Source organism: Saccopteryx leptura, chromosome 1, assembly GCF_036850995.1.
Source record: "Saccopteryx leptura isolate mSacLep1 chromosome 1, mSacLep1_pri_phased_curated, whole genome shotgun sequence".
In the NCBI taxonomy this organism is placed as follows: domain Eukaryota; kingdom Metazoa; phylum Chordata; class Mammalia; order Chiroptera; family Emballonuridae; genus Saccopteryx; species Saccopteryx leptura.
Window position 1 is genome coordinate 383,553,748 of NC_089503.1, and position 14,863 is coordinate 383,568,610.

Genomic DNA, 14,863 nt, shown 5'->3' on the forward strand with positions numbered 1-14,863 from the left:
CACATGCCTACCCCTAGGCTATCTAGGATTTATTTCTTTGCTCTTGGGAAGACTCCAAAAATGGGGGTCCCAGTCATCTAAATACATCAAGGATAGCCCCTCTTTAGGAATCCTTCTTGGTCTTATGTTAAAAAAAAATTATGGTGCCTTCTCATGTACAGACCAATTTTACTGAAGACGACCTAGAACAGGGCTCCCCAAACTTTTTACACAGGGGGCCAGTTCACTGTCCCTCAGACAGTTGGAGGGCTGGACTATATATAAAAAAAACTATGAACAAATCCCTATGCACACTGCACATATCTTATTTTAAAGTAAAAAAACAAAACGGGAACAAATATAACATTTAAAATAAAGAACAAGTAAATTTAAATCAACAAACTGACCAGTATTTCAATGGGAACTATGCTCCTCTCACTGACCACCAGTGAAAGAGGTGCCCCTTCCAGAAGTGCGGTGGGGGCCGGATAAATGGCCTCAGGGGGCCGCATGTGGCCCGCGGGCCGTAGTTTGGGGACCCCTGACCTAGAACTACAATGACCATGATGAAAAACGCTCCAATTAGACAAGCTCCTTCGTTGAAGCAAGGGTTCCCAGTGGGATAGCTATCCTTTTGTAGCCCACTTTTGTATCTCTGTTAGTAGTAAAATTTTCTAACCACCCACAGGTTCCACAGTAATGGTGATTTATAAAGTAGGGAAGTAACTTTATAAAATGTATAAAGCAGAGTTACAGCAAGTTAAAGCATATAATAATAATTACTTACCAAGTACTTTATGTCGGATTTTCACTGTTTGGCAGAATAAATCTTTATATACAACAACTTACTCTAGTTAAATCTATCTTTTTTTTTTTTTCTTTAGAGAGGAGAGGGAGAGAGAGAAGGGGGGGGAGGAGCTGGAAGCATCAACTCCCATATGTGCCTTGACCAGGCAAGCCCAGGGTTTCGAACCAGCGACCTCAGCATTTCCAGGTTGACGCTTTATCTCACTGTGCCACCACAGGTCAGGCCTCTATCTTTTTATTTATACTTTGGTTGCTCCACTACCGCCCACCATGAAAGCTGGAGCGCCCCCTAGTGGGCGGTAGGGCCCAGGTTGACTACCACTGCTCTAACGCATATTCTATTCACCTGTCTGAATTGTCTTTCCTCTCTGTGGACAGTGCATGGCCACGAACCAAAGTCTGCCCCCTTAGTGGTCTCACAGACACCCCCACATCTACCCTTGAAGGAGGGCACCCATACGGGTCCCTCCCAGAGTTGACAAGACACAGGAATTTTCTGGTGAACTGCTACTTGTCATTTCCTTAAACAGTCAAGGGAAAACGAAAACTAAAATGAGTGGAAACCCTGGCCGGATAGCTCGGTTGGTTAGAGCATTGTCCTGAAGCACAGAGGTTGCCAGTTCGATTCCCCGGTCAGGGCACAGCTCGATGTTTCTGTCTCTTTCTCTCTTGCTAAAATCAATAAAATAAAATGAATAAATGGAAAACCTTGTTGAATCCTGGCAGATACCAGAGCCTCTCTCTACAGCCCCCTGGCTTGGGAGCCTGCGGACTGGATCCTAGAAACACCGGCAGAGGAAGCCAGTGACGGGTGGGGAGGCACTCCTGCCAGAGTCAGCTCTCTCGGATCCCTGTTGTGTGCTCAGCTGAGAGAGGGAGATAATGTCTCACGGCACCCGTTCCTTTCCAAATCCAGATCCATTGGTTATTGATCCTTTCTCTCTCAGGGGTAGCTGTAACCTTCTTGTTTGTCTCATTTCATGTCCCAAGTTCTTGGCTGGTTAATCATGAGGTTGGAGGCCCCAAAATATGGCTGGATGGAAGTGTGTGTTTCATCCCGTTTGCAACTAGGGTCTATTGCAGGGGGTCCCCAAACTACGGCCCTCAGGCTGCATGCGGCCCCCTGAGGCCATTTATCCGACTCCTGTTGCAAGGGGCACCTCTTTCATTGGTGGTCAGTGAGAGGAACATAGTTCCCATTGAAACACTGGTCAGTTTGTTGATTTAAATTTACGTATTCTTTATTTCAAATATTGTATTTGTTCCCGTTTTGTTTTTCTACTTTAAAATAAGATATGTGCAGTGTGCATAGGGATTTGTTCATAGTTTTTTTTTATAGTCCGGCCCTCCAACGGTCTGAGGGACAGTGAACTGGCTCCCTGTGTAAAAAGTTTGGGGACCCCTGGTCTATTGCCAGCCCTTGGAGGAGTTTCTAAGCCTTTCTTTCTTTTGGTTATCTTTGGGAGTGGCTCTGGATATTTTGCACGCTCTTTGGGAATGCCTCATGAGTCCGTGGGGGTTGTTTGATACTGTCAGGAATACTTACTGTTTGTCCCGGATGAAACCTGATGAGATATTTGAAAGGATTTTTAAAAAGTAGCTCTCGGTTCAGAAGCTGGCCAAACCGGAAGCTGATAGGTCCAGGTCCACGTTTACACCTATATTTCTCTGTATCTGTATCATGTGTGTATATCTATCTATATCTATTTACCCATCTACCTACCTAGTTACCTTTTAGTTATTACTTTTATTTCTATTTCATGTTTTGTTGCATTGGTCAGAAATTCTGAGAACAATGTTAACTAATTATAAGATAATTGCCTTTATATGTATTTTATTCCTGTTTTCCGTTGAAACCCCTCTGGTTTCTCACTATTGTGTGTGATGTTTGCACGTTTAAGAGATTTATTCTCTTCTTGTCTGCCGTTATTAGTTTGCCTGTTTTGGGGTACAACATCCTTTGCTTAGCCAAAGCTTCTCAGAGGCGGCAACGTCTAAGCACAGACCTGGAGGGTGAGTAGGAGCTGGCTATGTGGGTAAGGGAGGTTGGAGGTGGCAGGAAGAATGTTCTGGGCAAAGAGAACAGCATGTCCAGTGACCAGAGGTATAATGGCTTGTTGGAAGAACTGGAACATTTTTTGCATTATGATTTGCATTAGAGGCTCTTTTTTCTTTTTTTCTTTTTCTTTTTTTTTTCATTTTTCTGAAGCTGGAAACGGGGAGGCAGTCAGACAGACTCCCGCATGCGCCCAATCGGGATCCACCCGGCACGCCCACCAGGGGGCAATGCTCTGCCCATCCGGGGCATTGCTCTGTTGCGTCTAGAGCCATTCTAGTGCCTGAGGCAGAGGCCACAGAGCCATCCCCAGCGCCCGGGCCATCCTTGCTCCAATGGAGCCTCACTGCGGGAGGGGAAGAGAGAGACAGAGAGGAAGGAGAGGGGGAGGGGTGGAGAAGCAAATGGGCGCCTTTCCTGTGTGCCCTGGCCGGGAATCGAACCCGGGACTCCTGCACGCCAGGCCGACGCTCTACCGCTGAGCCAACCGGCCAGGGCCTTAGAGGCTCTTTTGTAGTTAGCCCAAGTTTAGTTTGCATATGCATAAATAATTGCCTTTAAAGAAACTCTTGGTGGTATAAACAAGGAAGGGAAATGGCAAATATTGATTGATTGATTCACTCATTCATCCACTCACTCACTCATTCATTCAATGAGAACTTCTTGAGCACCGTCTTAGTGCTGAGCACCGGGCTAAGAGGCTACCAAGGAAAACATAAGGAGGTCCCTGTCCTGAAGTTTCTCATGGTTTTGTAACTAAAACAGATAGAAAGGTAATTTCCAAGGTATGAGGGCTGCCCACACTACCATGTCAGGGAGAGCACATTCTATTTCTAACCTCCTTCTCCCTGGCCACCTAGTCATTTTCCCAGCCTTCCTTGCAGCTAAGGCTGAACATATAACCAGTTTTGACCAATAAGATACAGGAAAGATCTTCTGAGACATGTCTGGGAAGATTCTTCACATTAAAGGTGAAGCCACACATGACACCATCACTTTGCCCTACTTGCTGGCCTTTGAGGAGGATTGTGATGATGACACAATGAGGTCTGTGGCAGCCATCTTGGGACCATGAGGAGATGAGCATCAGGATAACACTAGTTCTTGTTAGCATCAAACCTGGAACTACCTACCTTCAGGGACTCCTGGTTGGACGAGCTCATTACACATCATTGTTGCATTAGCCAGTAGTTCTCAGCTGGAGATAATTTTGTCCTCCAGGGGATATTTGGTATTGTCTGGGGGTATTTTTGGTTTTCACTATTGGCATCTGGTGGACAATGGCCAGGGATAATACTAAACATCTTATAATACAGAGGACAAGCCACACAACAAATAGCTATCTGGCCAAAAATGTCAATAGAGCCAAGGCGAGACACCTTGGCTTAAGCCATTCTGACCAAGTGCTTTCCTTACCCAGAGAGTGTGAGAGCTTGGCCTCAGCCACGGAGGGTGAGCAGTCCAGTGTCCTTAGGAAAGAGGAGGGCAGGGAAGTATTCAAGCTGGCTGTACTCATGCAAATACTGTCAGGCTCTGATCAAGTTCCACGAGAGGACTGTGGGCCCCCAGTTCCTAAGGTGAGACCTCATCATGGGGTCTCCTAGACCTAATGCAGTCACTGCCCAAGTGCTGACTGTGTGCCCTGGCATAGGTGCTCAGGTGATGCCTCCTTCAAGTTTCCTAGCAACCTTCCAGGATTGGTATCAGTTATTCCCGTTGCACAGCTGTGAACACTGAGGTTAAGATGAACAATGGGCCCTGGCCGGTTGGCTCAGCGGTAGAGCGTTGGCCTGGTGTGCGGGAGTCCCGGGTTCGATTTCCGGCGAGGGCACACAGGAGAGACACCCATCTGCTTCTCCACTCCTCCCCCTTCCTTCCTCTCTGTCTCTCTCTTCCCCTCCCGCAGCCGAGGCTCCATTGGAGCAAAGATGGCCCAGGCGCTGAGGATGGCTCTGTAGCCTCTGCCTCAGGCGCTAAAATGGCTCTGGATGCAACAGAGCGATGTCCCAAGATGGGCAGAGCATCGTCCCCTGGTGGGCATGCCAGGTGGATCCTGGTCGGGCGCATGCGGGAGTCTGTCTGACTGCCTCCTGATTTCCAGCTTCGGAAAAAAGAAAAAAAAAGAAAAAAAGATGAACAATGGCGTGCCATGGGTTCACCTGCTTTGGAGACTGGCTGACAGGTCTTAGTCTGCCATTTAGCAGTGTCACTGAAGCATTGTCTTTTTGAGCTTTACTTTCCGAACTTGTAAAATAAAACACTATCTACTTTATAAACACATTAGGAGGGTAAAAATAGATAACGCATGTCAAAGCTCTTAGTACAGGGCCTGACACAGAGAAAGCATAAATGGCTGTTATTAGTACTCTAACTAGTGTGTGCCTGCTGGAAGTGAGGAGCCGGGGACGGGGCAGCTCTGTCTCATGTCAAAGCTGCTAGTCATCATGATGCTCAACTGAGTTGCCCACTTACAGCGGGAACCTGGGAGCAACTGAGGGAGGGGCGATTGTGCGGTCCACGAGAGGGACAGAAAAGTCACTGAGGCAAGAGTGCGTAGATGGGAATAGAGATTCGTTGAGCACTTTTAGGTACAAGCCCAAAATTCAGTTGTTTTTGCTGCACAGGAATCAAAAGAATATTCTGAGACTACCGTCTGGCCTGAGGACTTCGGCACTGAAGACGGCTCTTTTAGGCGGCTCAGTTGGTGGGAGGCGCAAACACAGGGTGCAGCTGGACTTTGAATTGGTGGATTCCAAGCAGAGTGTGTGGCCCTGGGAAGGGGGTGTGTTCAGACCCTTGCTCTTTGCTCCTGGGAATTTCCATAATGCAAAGGACCTTGCCAGTATGGAGGTAGAATTCTGGGAAACAGGATTCCAAACTCAGAGGGGTTGGAGTATCTGGTGGGAATTCTTTCTCTCTTAAATGTGTCACTCAGGACTGCCCCACCCACGGCTCCTGAGACAGGGCACTCTCTTAAATTGCTTTCTTCATTTTTCACACAAGACCAAGTTTATCTTCTATGTCCCTGTGTTGTGTACCCAGGTCACACGACAGGGTAAATAATTTTTCTAAACAAACAGACAGACTCTCAGGGAAAATATTCTCCATTTTATGAACAGACCGTTTGCTCATTTTATTGTTCCTGGGAGTTTGAGTCGTTTCAAGTTTTTGAGTTTGGGGTGATTACAAATAGTGCTGATCTATTGCTCTTAAAAATGTTGTTTTGGGGACACATGCATGCATTTCTGTTGTGCGTGTGCCCAGCACTGGAGGGCTGGCTCACTGGTGGTGTCTGCTCAGCAGAAGTAGATGCTGCCACTCCATTTCCCAAGGTCTCTGTGCCATCGCCACGCCCACTGGCAGCGGAGGAGTTTGGGTCACCCCACATCTTCTCTGACACTTGACAGTGACAGTCTGAGAATGTACAACGATAGCCCCACACAGCAGTGTGGCTGATCTCATAAACATGAGATAGAGGGGGGGGGGGGGACATAAAAGAAAGCATGCAGTGTAACTCCCATTTCTATAAAACCCCCAAATAGGCAAAAATGACATAGGTGGTTCAAAGTCAGGAGAGTGGTGCCCACGAGAGGTGTGGTGGGGGTGGTTCTGCGGTGCAGGTAGTGTTTTGTTCATTAGTCTGGGTGCCGGTGATGCAGGTTTATTTCTTCCCTTTATGGAAATTCTTCAGGCTGTGTAGTTATAATTTGTGCACTTTTATATTATACTTAAATTAATTTTTTAAAAATTAAGTGAGAGTAGGAGAGGCAGAGAGACAAACTCCTACATGCTCCTGGATCTGGATCCACCTGGCAAGCTCCCTATGGGGTGATGCTCTGCCCATCTGGGGCCATTGCTCTGTTGCTTGGCAACTGAACTATTTTTAGCACCTGAGGCAGTCCAGGGAGCCATCCTCAGCACCCAGGCCAACACAATTGAACCAGTTGAGCCATGGCTGCTGGAGGGGAAGAGAGAGAGAACGGAGAGGGGAATGGGTGTAGAAGCAGACGATCACTTCTCCTGTGTGCCCTGACTGGGAATCAAACCCCAGACATCCACATACTAGGTTGACACTCTACCACTGAGCCAAACAGCCAGGGCAAATTAAAATTAAAAAAAAAATTATTCTCAATCTTCTCTGCCTTCTGCCATCTTTCCTCACAGCACCTGGTTGGGAATTGTCCCCATCAGAGTCCCTTGCATGGCCATGCCACCTGTACAAGTTGCATGGGGCCCATGCCCACAAGGGCCTGGGATTGGTTTCATGCTCCTCTGTCTCTGTTTTGAAATTTTTCACACTTTTGAACAAAGGTGAAAAATTTTGCACACATCACGCAGCTGGCCCTGGCTGTGGGCCAAGTGTCTCTCCACAGGTCCCCCGAGGCTTGGTCTTCGATGGGCACCGAGGACAGGGTCAGATTGGCCCTCTGCCCAGGTGGAGAAGGTGCCGATGCCCACGATGGCCCCAGGATGCCTCTCCCTCCGGTGAGCCCCTGCGGATGGAACGAGTGGGTCTAGGGCAGCTCCCTGCACAGTGCTTTCCTCCCCACCCGCGCCACCCGACGTGGCTCTCTGCCCCTCCCTCCGTCTGATTTCTTTCTTTAATTGTGGTAAAATACAGCCCAGTAGCATTAAGTACATCCACCGTGTTGTACAACCCTTCCCACCATCATCTCTAGAACTTTCTCATCTTCCCGAGCTGATCCTCTGTCCCGCGAGACAGTAACTCCCCCTTCCCCTCTGCCTGCTTTTCCGACTTTCTCTGTGTGCCCTCTTCCCAGCCACGCCACAAAGGTGGGGTATGCATGATGCTTGGAGGAGGTGGGTAAGAAATCACAGTTCTGCCCTGGCCGGTTGGCTCAGTGGTAGAGCGTCGGCCTGGCGTGCGGAAGTCCCGGGTTCGATTCCCGGCCAGGGCACACAGGAGAAGCGCCCATCTGCTTCTCCACCCCTCCCCCTCTCCTTCCTCTCTATCTCTCTTCCCCTCCTGCAGCCAAGGCTCCATTGGAGCAAAGATGGCCCGGGCACTGGGGATGGCTTTGTGGCCTCTGCCTCAGGCGCTAGAGTGGCTCTGGTAGCAACAGAGCGACGCCCCAGATGGGCAGAGCATCGCCCCCTGGTGGGCGTGCTGGGTGGATCCTGGTCGGGCGCATGCGGGAGTCTGTCTGACTGCCTCCCTGTTTCCAGCTTCAGAAAAATGCAAAAATTAAAAAAAAAAAGAAAAAAAAAAAAAGAAATCACAGTTCTGTTAAGTCAGTGACATCAGGGATCTACCTAACCCCTGTTTGAAGGCCATGTTGGCTCCCGGTGTCTACAGTATCCCCTAAATGCAGTGTTGAGACAGTGGCCAGCACAGAGAACCCAGACCTGTTTGCTTCACAGAATGAATGAAGCATCCCTAACTCCGCTGCCAAGAACACACTGTGGGCCCTTTATCGAGCACGAGCAAGGGGCCAGGCACCCTCAGTGCACAGGACTTAGAAGGTGCCTGGCACTCAGTTCTTTGAAGCGTTATCACATAATAACATAGATGCATATTCTTATAAACAAGGAAACCCCTTTTTCGAGTGAGAAACAAACTCAGACACGTGACCCCCGCCCCCGCCCCACCCCCCATCCAGAGGTCACATGGCTGATATATGGTTTCAGCTATGGGTGACCTCAAAGCCCAGCGTTTTAAATGTTTACTTTAGAAATATTTCATAAATACATAGATATTAACAGTCTGGGAATTGTCATTTGTAATGCCACCCCACGTCAGTTAACCAAAATACAATTTCTGACTTTTTTTTTTTTTTTACTTTTGTTTAAATGACACTAGCTTTTCTTTTCTGATGTATGAGAACAAACATCAGAAACTAGTTAGAGTGCTCTGTCAAGAGGCAGGACAGCCCACCCAGGGTGGCCGGGTTTGGGACACACATCCCGATCAACGCTGCCCTCTGCGTTGTGTCTGCAGGCCAAGGAGGACAGGTATTCCACTCATGACCCTTCTCTGTCCGTCCTTTCTCTGGAGTGCTTCGGGGAGAGCGGAGGGAGGGTGTGGAGATGAGAATCCTGTCTGCCCCCTCCACCCCCACCCGTGTTTCCCATAAGCACCTGTTTTTTATTCTGAGGACTGGCCCCCGGCCAGCTCAGGGCTGTTTTCTGAGCGTTGGTTTCTTGTTGGGGTTGAGTGTAATAAGGAAGTTGTCAAACGAAACTGCTGTTTTCAGGGTGGCTGGAGTGAGCCTCCCATCTCCTGAGGAGCGGGAAACAGCGCTGGGCGGGCTGGGCCGGGCCGGGTCAGAGGGGGCGGCCCCTGGGTCCACGGCCCGTGAGCTCAGCTCCTGGGAGACAGGTATATATGGGAGACAGCCTGGAGACTGGGAGCAGCAGTAGCCGCATCTTCTCCCTGGGAGAGCGGGACCTACTCTTCCTCATTGGATACAACTTCTGGCTGACAGCGGGCAGGCTCAGCCTCTCAGGGGTTCTGCCACAGAGCCCCCTGGTCCGGAGGTCCCGGCCAACGGTGTCCTGGGACAGGAGTGACTTTCGTGATCCGAGGTTGGTGGAACGATATTTTCTCCTTAGGGGACTGGAGCAGTGGTTGGGTCTCTTGGGGTCCTAAACGGAGTGTAGACCCAGGGGGTTAGGCCCTGAGTCCGGTCCCAATATTGCTTCCAGCTTGCTGGTCCCCCCTGAGGCCTCAGTTCCTTCCTGTCTAGAACGACACAGCAGGGCTTTTAGGACGTGATCTCAAACGGGTGTCACAACGGGCGTCACGCGGAAGGGTCTGAGCTCAAGTCAAGGAACTTCACCCTGTCGGGCCTCAGTTTCCCCCTTCGCAGGATGGGGTGGCGTCCCGTGCCTCGCCTGCTCGTTTTTCTACTAGATGTTGTATCTGTCAAATTATTGGTCAAATTGACGGGAAGACACGGATTAAAGGGAAACGTCACATACATGGAAGGGGATGTGGTTACCTACGACTGGACTAAGGTTTACATTTTCAGGTTTTTGCAAGTTAGTCCAAGTCCAGAGAGACCTTACAAAAGGCGTTCTGGTGGCCCGGTGCCCTGACAGGGACCGGAGGGGGGCCATCATCTGGACTGGGTCTTGGAGAGAAGACCAGAGCGGGGGGGGGGGGGACGGTGGTGTGGCCCCCCCCCCCCCGGGACTCGGACTCGTGATGGATGGAGGGGGGCAGTGGTCGTCCCTGGCACCCTCCAGCTTTGTGAATGACGCCCCGCTGCCCCCGCGCCAGGCCTGCCCCTCGGAGGGGGCTCATTCTTTTGGGTTTTGAAAAATCCTCAAAAGATCCCCTGGGAGCTTCTGGGAACTAGGCACCGGGTGACAGTTTCATGATGAGAGTCAGGAACGGGCAGGCGGTCCAAGCGCACACTTGACACTGAGCTGTTGGTTGGCCCAGGCTGAGCTCTCGTCCCCAACGTCAGCTGCTCAGATGACTCTGTGGCCTGAGGCTCCATGTGCAGAAGGCCACGGGACCTGGACCTCCATCTGAGCCTGAGGCCTTGACGTGGAGAAGGGCCGGCTAGGGAGTGACCCCGGGGGAGGGTGACAGGTCTAGAAGCAGTGTGATCTGAGAGACCCAGGCAAGTGGGGCTTATGGACTAAAACAGGGAGGACTAGAACAGGGAGGACTAGAACAGGGAGGGCTCGAAGGGTGGTGCCGTGACCTCTCCACAGGGGTGTGAAGGGCTTCAGCTCGGCCTGAGGAGCTGAGCATTCTGCCTCCAAGTGTGTGAGTTCCCGGTGCAGGAAACGCTCGCTCCGACAGGGGTTGCACGTCTGCCTTCCAGGAAGGTGGCCTACGGGGGTCCGACACCGTGGGAGGTGGGGCTAGATGCTTGTCAGGCCCTTAGGAGCCTGTTTAGGGCCCCGCAAAGGACAAGGATGGGCTGACTATTGAGGGGAGAGATGACCGCCTTGTCCCCCACGAGAGTCAGGCCGGTGGAGGTTGAGGGTCTTACCCCAGAAGGCTCCTCCGTCCCCTGCGAGCGGGGAGGTGTGACCCCTGATGGGACCCGCACCACTGAGGAAGCCCAGGTGGAAGGCTTTGAGCACGGAAGAAACTGGATGTCACCTTCCAGGTCTGGAGGGTCCATGGGGCTGCCTGTGCTGAGGAGAAGCTGACATGAGCGCAGGGTGCTGCCCTTGACCCTCCAGCCCACCGACTGGCTTTCTGCTCAGGACTCCACGAGCCCCTCCCTGTGTTGACAATCTCTGACTCTGGGGCACAGGTGTGTCTTTACCTGGGCACATGTGGTGTGTGAGTTGATGTGTATAGATCACAGTGGGTCTGTGTGTAGATGTAGTTATCTCCGTTGGTGCAAAATAAAAGATTTGCTCACTTCCAAGTCCGTGTGTGTGTGTGTGTGTGTGTGTGTGTGTCTGTTTGTGTGTGTGTGTCTGTGTGTGTGTGTGTGTGTGTACACATGCTTGTCTATGTTTACGGGAGGCTCCGTGGTGTAGGAGAGAGAATAAAGAATTTAGAATCCAGAGAAGTGGATTCCAGCCCCAACTGTCTTCGCGTCCCGGCGTGGGACCTTGGGAAAGTCTCTTAACCCTTCCGAGCCTCTGGTCCCCACCGCAGCCCCTCTGATTGACAGGGCATGGCCAGGCGGCAAAGGGATAACATAGATGAAAAGGCATTCTGGAGGCCGTGTGGCAGCACACAGGTGAGCTGGTCACGTGTGGGCATGTCTGTGTATCATTTATTCGTGCCACCCACACTGAGGACCTGCAAAGCGGGGCGGCTGCGGCAGGGGACTGCGTGTTCTCGGGGCCGCTCTCTGCAACTGGGCTTCAGACGAGGAGGGCGGACGGCACACGGATGCTCAGATAATTATTCCCTGGCCCTCGGGGTGGAAAAAAAAATACAAGGTGCCCTGAATCCATGTAGGTGCACGGTTGCGTGTTTCTGGGATACGTGAGTGTCTTAGTCCATGCGGGCCGTTGTCACAGCTGACCACAGACCGGGCGGCTTATGAAGAACAGAAATGTATTTCTCACAGTCCGGGAGGCTGGGAATTGAGACCGAGCAGCCAACAGATGCAGTGTTTGGCGAAGGTTTCCTGATTCCTAGGCAGTCCCCTTCTCTCTGTGTCCTCACGTGACAGCAGGGCCAGGGGGTCCTCTGGGGAGCCTTTGAGAAGGACACTATCAGTGACCTAGTCACCTCCTGAGGGTCCCGCCTGCTGACACCCTCACATCGGGTGTTAGGATTTAACAATGAGTTTTATTTGGGGGGCCACGAACATTCAGTCTACGGCACTGTCTGTGGGTGTTGACTCGGTCCACATGTGCGTGTCACATGTGGTTGGCTATTTGTTCAGTTCTATTGTGTGGAGTCCGGGAGTAGAGACAGAATCGGTCTACGACACAGTGCCTGGCGCCAAGCAGTTACAGAGTGACTGGGCCGGGTTATTGATTAGAGAATCATGTACAGATGAGGTCAATGTAGACTCAGATAATAAACTAAAAATAGCAGCGTGCTTGGAAACACCCGGCAAACACGTCCGGCCTGCCTTAAGCCCAGGTCTGCCCGGCGCGCCGTCCGGGTGGTTGGCTGGTGTGCGTCTCCTCTTATCAGCGGTCCTATGATGCAGCTCACCCCGGGGTTTCAGAGCAGGCTTGGACTTTGCCCTGAAACTGGTTTCCGCCAAGGCGATAAACAAGTTTATCCGAGCGGCCCACCGGGTTTCCACGCAGGGAGGCTGCCCTGTCTCAGGGTTACTGGGCTGGGAGCACACCCTTCCCCGCCAGCCAGGCAGCATGGGGGTTGGCCCATGGGCACAGAAGAAGGAAAAAAAAGAGAAAGGGGAGAGAAGGTCTTGCTTTGATGGATTCTGGACAGGCAGTGTCGACAGAGAGTCTGGGAAGATTTCATCTCAGCACACAGAATTTGGTGTGTAAGAGAGAAAACACAATCTTCCCGGGAGTTAGGGACGTTCAAGGTCTGAGGACATGGACATGTGGGCCAAAGAGAGGCTGTTGGGCAAATAAGTTTGTAAAATTTGTATTTTCTGGTTTTGCTCACTTTTATTATTCAAATGACCGCTGCCCAGGTGAAAGGGCTAATTACCTTCCTGCTTGGGAAGCGCCATTGTTATGCTAATGTTACTGGAGGGGAGATTCTGCCCCCCACTGAGAGGTGCCAGAGGATTTCTTTTTCTCTCCTCCCTGATCCCTTGCCCTCCATGAGAAAAGCAGGTTTTCTGCTTTTCAGAACAGCCCACTCTGCCGTTTTGGGTTTTTTTTTCCATCTGCCTGAATTCAATGAGAACCTGCATGAGAATGGCCACAATGGCAGCCCCTGGCCACACAGAGGCTCTTCCAAAGTGTCTCCCTGGGGTGGGTGGGTTTGCCCTCTGGCCACACTGTCTTGACCCCAGGAGGGGCCATCAGAGAGCTGGGAGCTGCCCAGAGAGAAAAGAGTTTGCAGGAAGAAGGGAGTGGACATGGTAGCAAATGCTGCAGCATCTTACGGGGAGGAGGGAGAACGAGAAGAGATCCCTGGGTTTGGGATTAGGAGGAGCCTTCCTGCACCAGGGAAATGCCAGGGCTGCCCATCGCCCAGCCCACCCCCACCCCCCAGCCTCCCCTGCCTTCGGGGCGGTAGCTGCTCCTCCCTCAGCTGAGCGCTGCTCTTCCAGGGAGGGAGCGGCCAACATCAAAGCAGTCTGGAAAAAAACACTGTTGCTGATGATGCGCTGATAGATGCTCTGATTCCAAGGAGCGGCGTGTCCTTTGAATGCAGTAGGGGGACACTGTGACCATCAGCAATGGTGAAAACGGTTTCCATAGCAATGACAGGCTTTGAACAGATTACTGTGCCTTTTTTTCCATTAACTAGGGAAGGATGCTCTGGCCCTCCACCCACAGTCCTCCACCCGCAGTCCTCCCCCCGCTCCCCCGCCTCGAGCCCACGCTAGTGCAGGAAGAAGAGGGCTGACCAAACCAGGGTGCCCTGTGTGTCTGGCTGGTGCTGTGATTTTTCTCTGCCAGCCCCGTCCAATTAGCCCTGAGCTCTGAAACACGCAGGAAAGTCAGAGAGGACTCGAAGACACCCCTCAGTAAACATTTGTGGCTCAGCTTGCTTCGATTTTAAAATCGAATAGAGCTTCGACCTAAGTTTTTCTTCTCTTCAGTCCAGACACATTTGTCGTGTGTTGCCATGCAGGCAGAGCTACCCCACGGACTGGACACGTCCTCGTCTGTGTAATAGGTCCTTGCTGAGGGCCACTGCTTGCTGTGCCCTTCGTTGTTCTGGGCACTCAGGATACAGGGCCCAGCACACCAGACAAAGGCGGGGAGAGAGACTCAGACAACAATCAGTTAAACAGCGGGCAACCAGGGGAAGGGGGGAGAGGATATGTGAGTGCAGGGGGGGGGGGGGGGTGTCGGTGACAGGGATATTTGAGCAGAGCCCTGAAGGAAGTGAGGGAACAAATTATAAGACTGTCTAGACTCGCAGGGGTCTCTAACTCGCGGCCCGCCCACCAATTTTGTGCGGCCCGCAGACTAATCAAACTTCGTGGATTAGTCTGCGGGCCAGTCTGCAGGCCGCACAAAATTGGTGGGCCGCGGGCCCAAGTTTGAGACCCCTGGTAGAGGAAGAATGTTCTAGAAGTAGTGAACGGCCAGTGTGAAGGCCCAGAGGCAGAGCAGGCCTGAGGGATGGTGAGCAGGGCGGTGTGACTGGAGTAGGTGAGGGAGAGGTGAGTGGACAGGTAATGAGACCAGGTCAGGAGGTCTTGCCCGCTATTGTAAGGGCTTTGACCCTGAGAGAAAGGGGACGAGGGTGCCCCTCCCTCCCAGGGTTGTTGAGGAATGGAAATGGGACAACAGCTTGGAGAGTTGCGGTCACGGCCTGTAGCGGGCAGGGCGATGGGCACCCCTGGCGGCATGCCGGCCCGCCGGGCAATGGGCACACCTGGCGGCGTGCCGGCCCGCTGGGCGATGGGCACCCCTGGTGGCGTGCCAGCCCGCTGGGCGATGGGCACCCCTGGTGGCGTGCCG

General features: G+C 51.9%; 1 protein-coding gene across 3 annotated transcripts in view; it reads left to right on the top strand.

Annotated features, from left to right (window-relative positions):
* Positions 1-14,863, top strand: part of BNIP5 (BCL2 interacting protein 5) — a 34,619-nt gene that overhangs the window by 3,161 nt on the left and 16,595 nt on the right. Inside the window, exon 1 of one of the 3 annotated variants that reach the window (XM_066359538.1) lies at positions 9,048-9,182. The exons of 1 other annotated variant lie outside the window; for it this stretch is intronic. The gene's annotated coding sequence lies outside the window, so the exon portion shown is untranslated. One more of the 3 variants, XM_066359540.1, reaches the window with a different exon arrangement.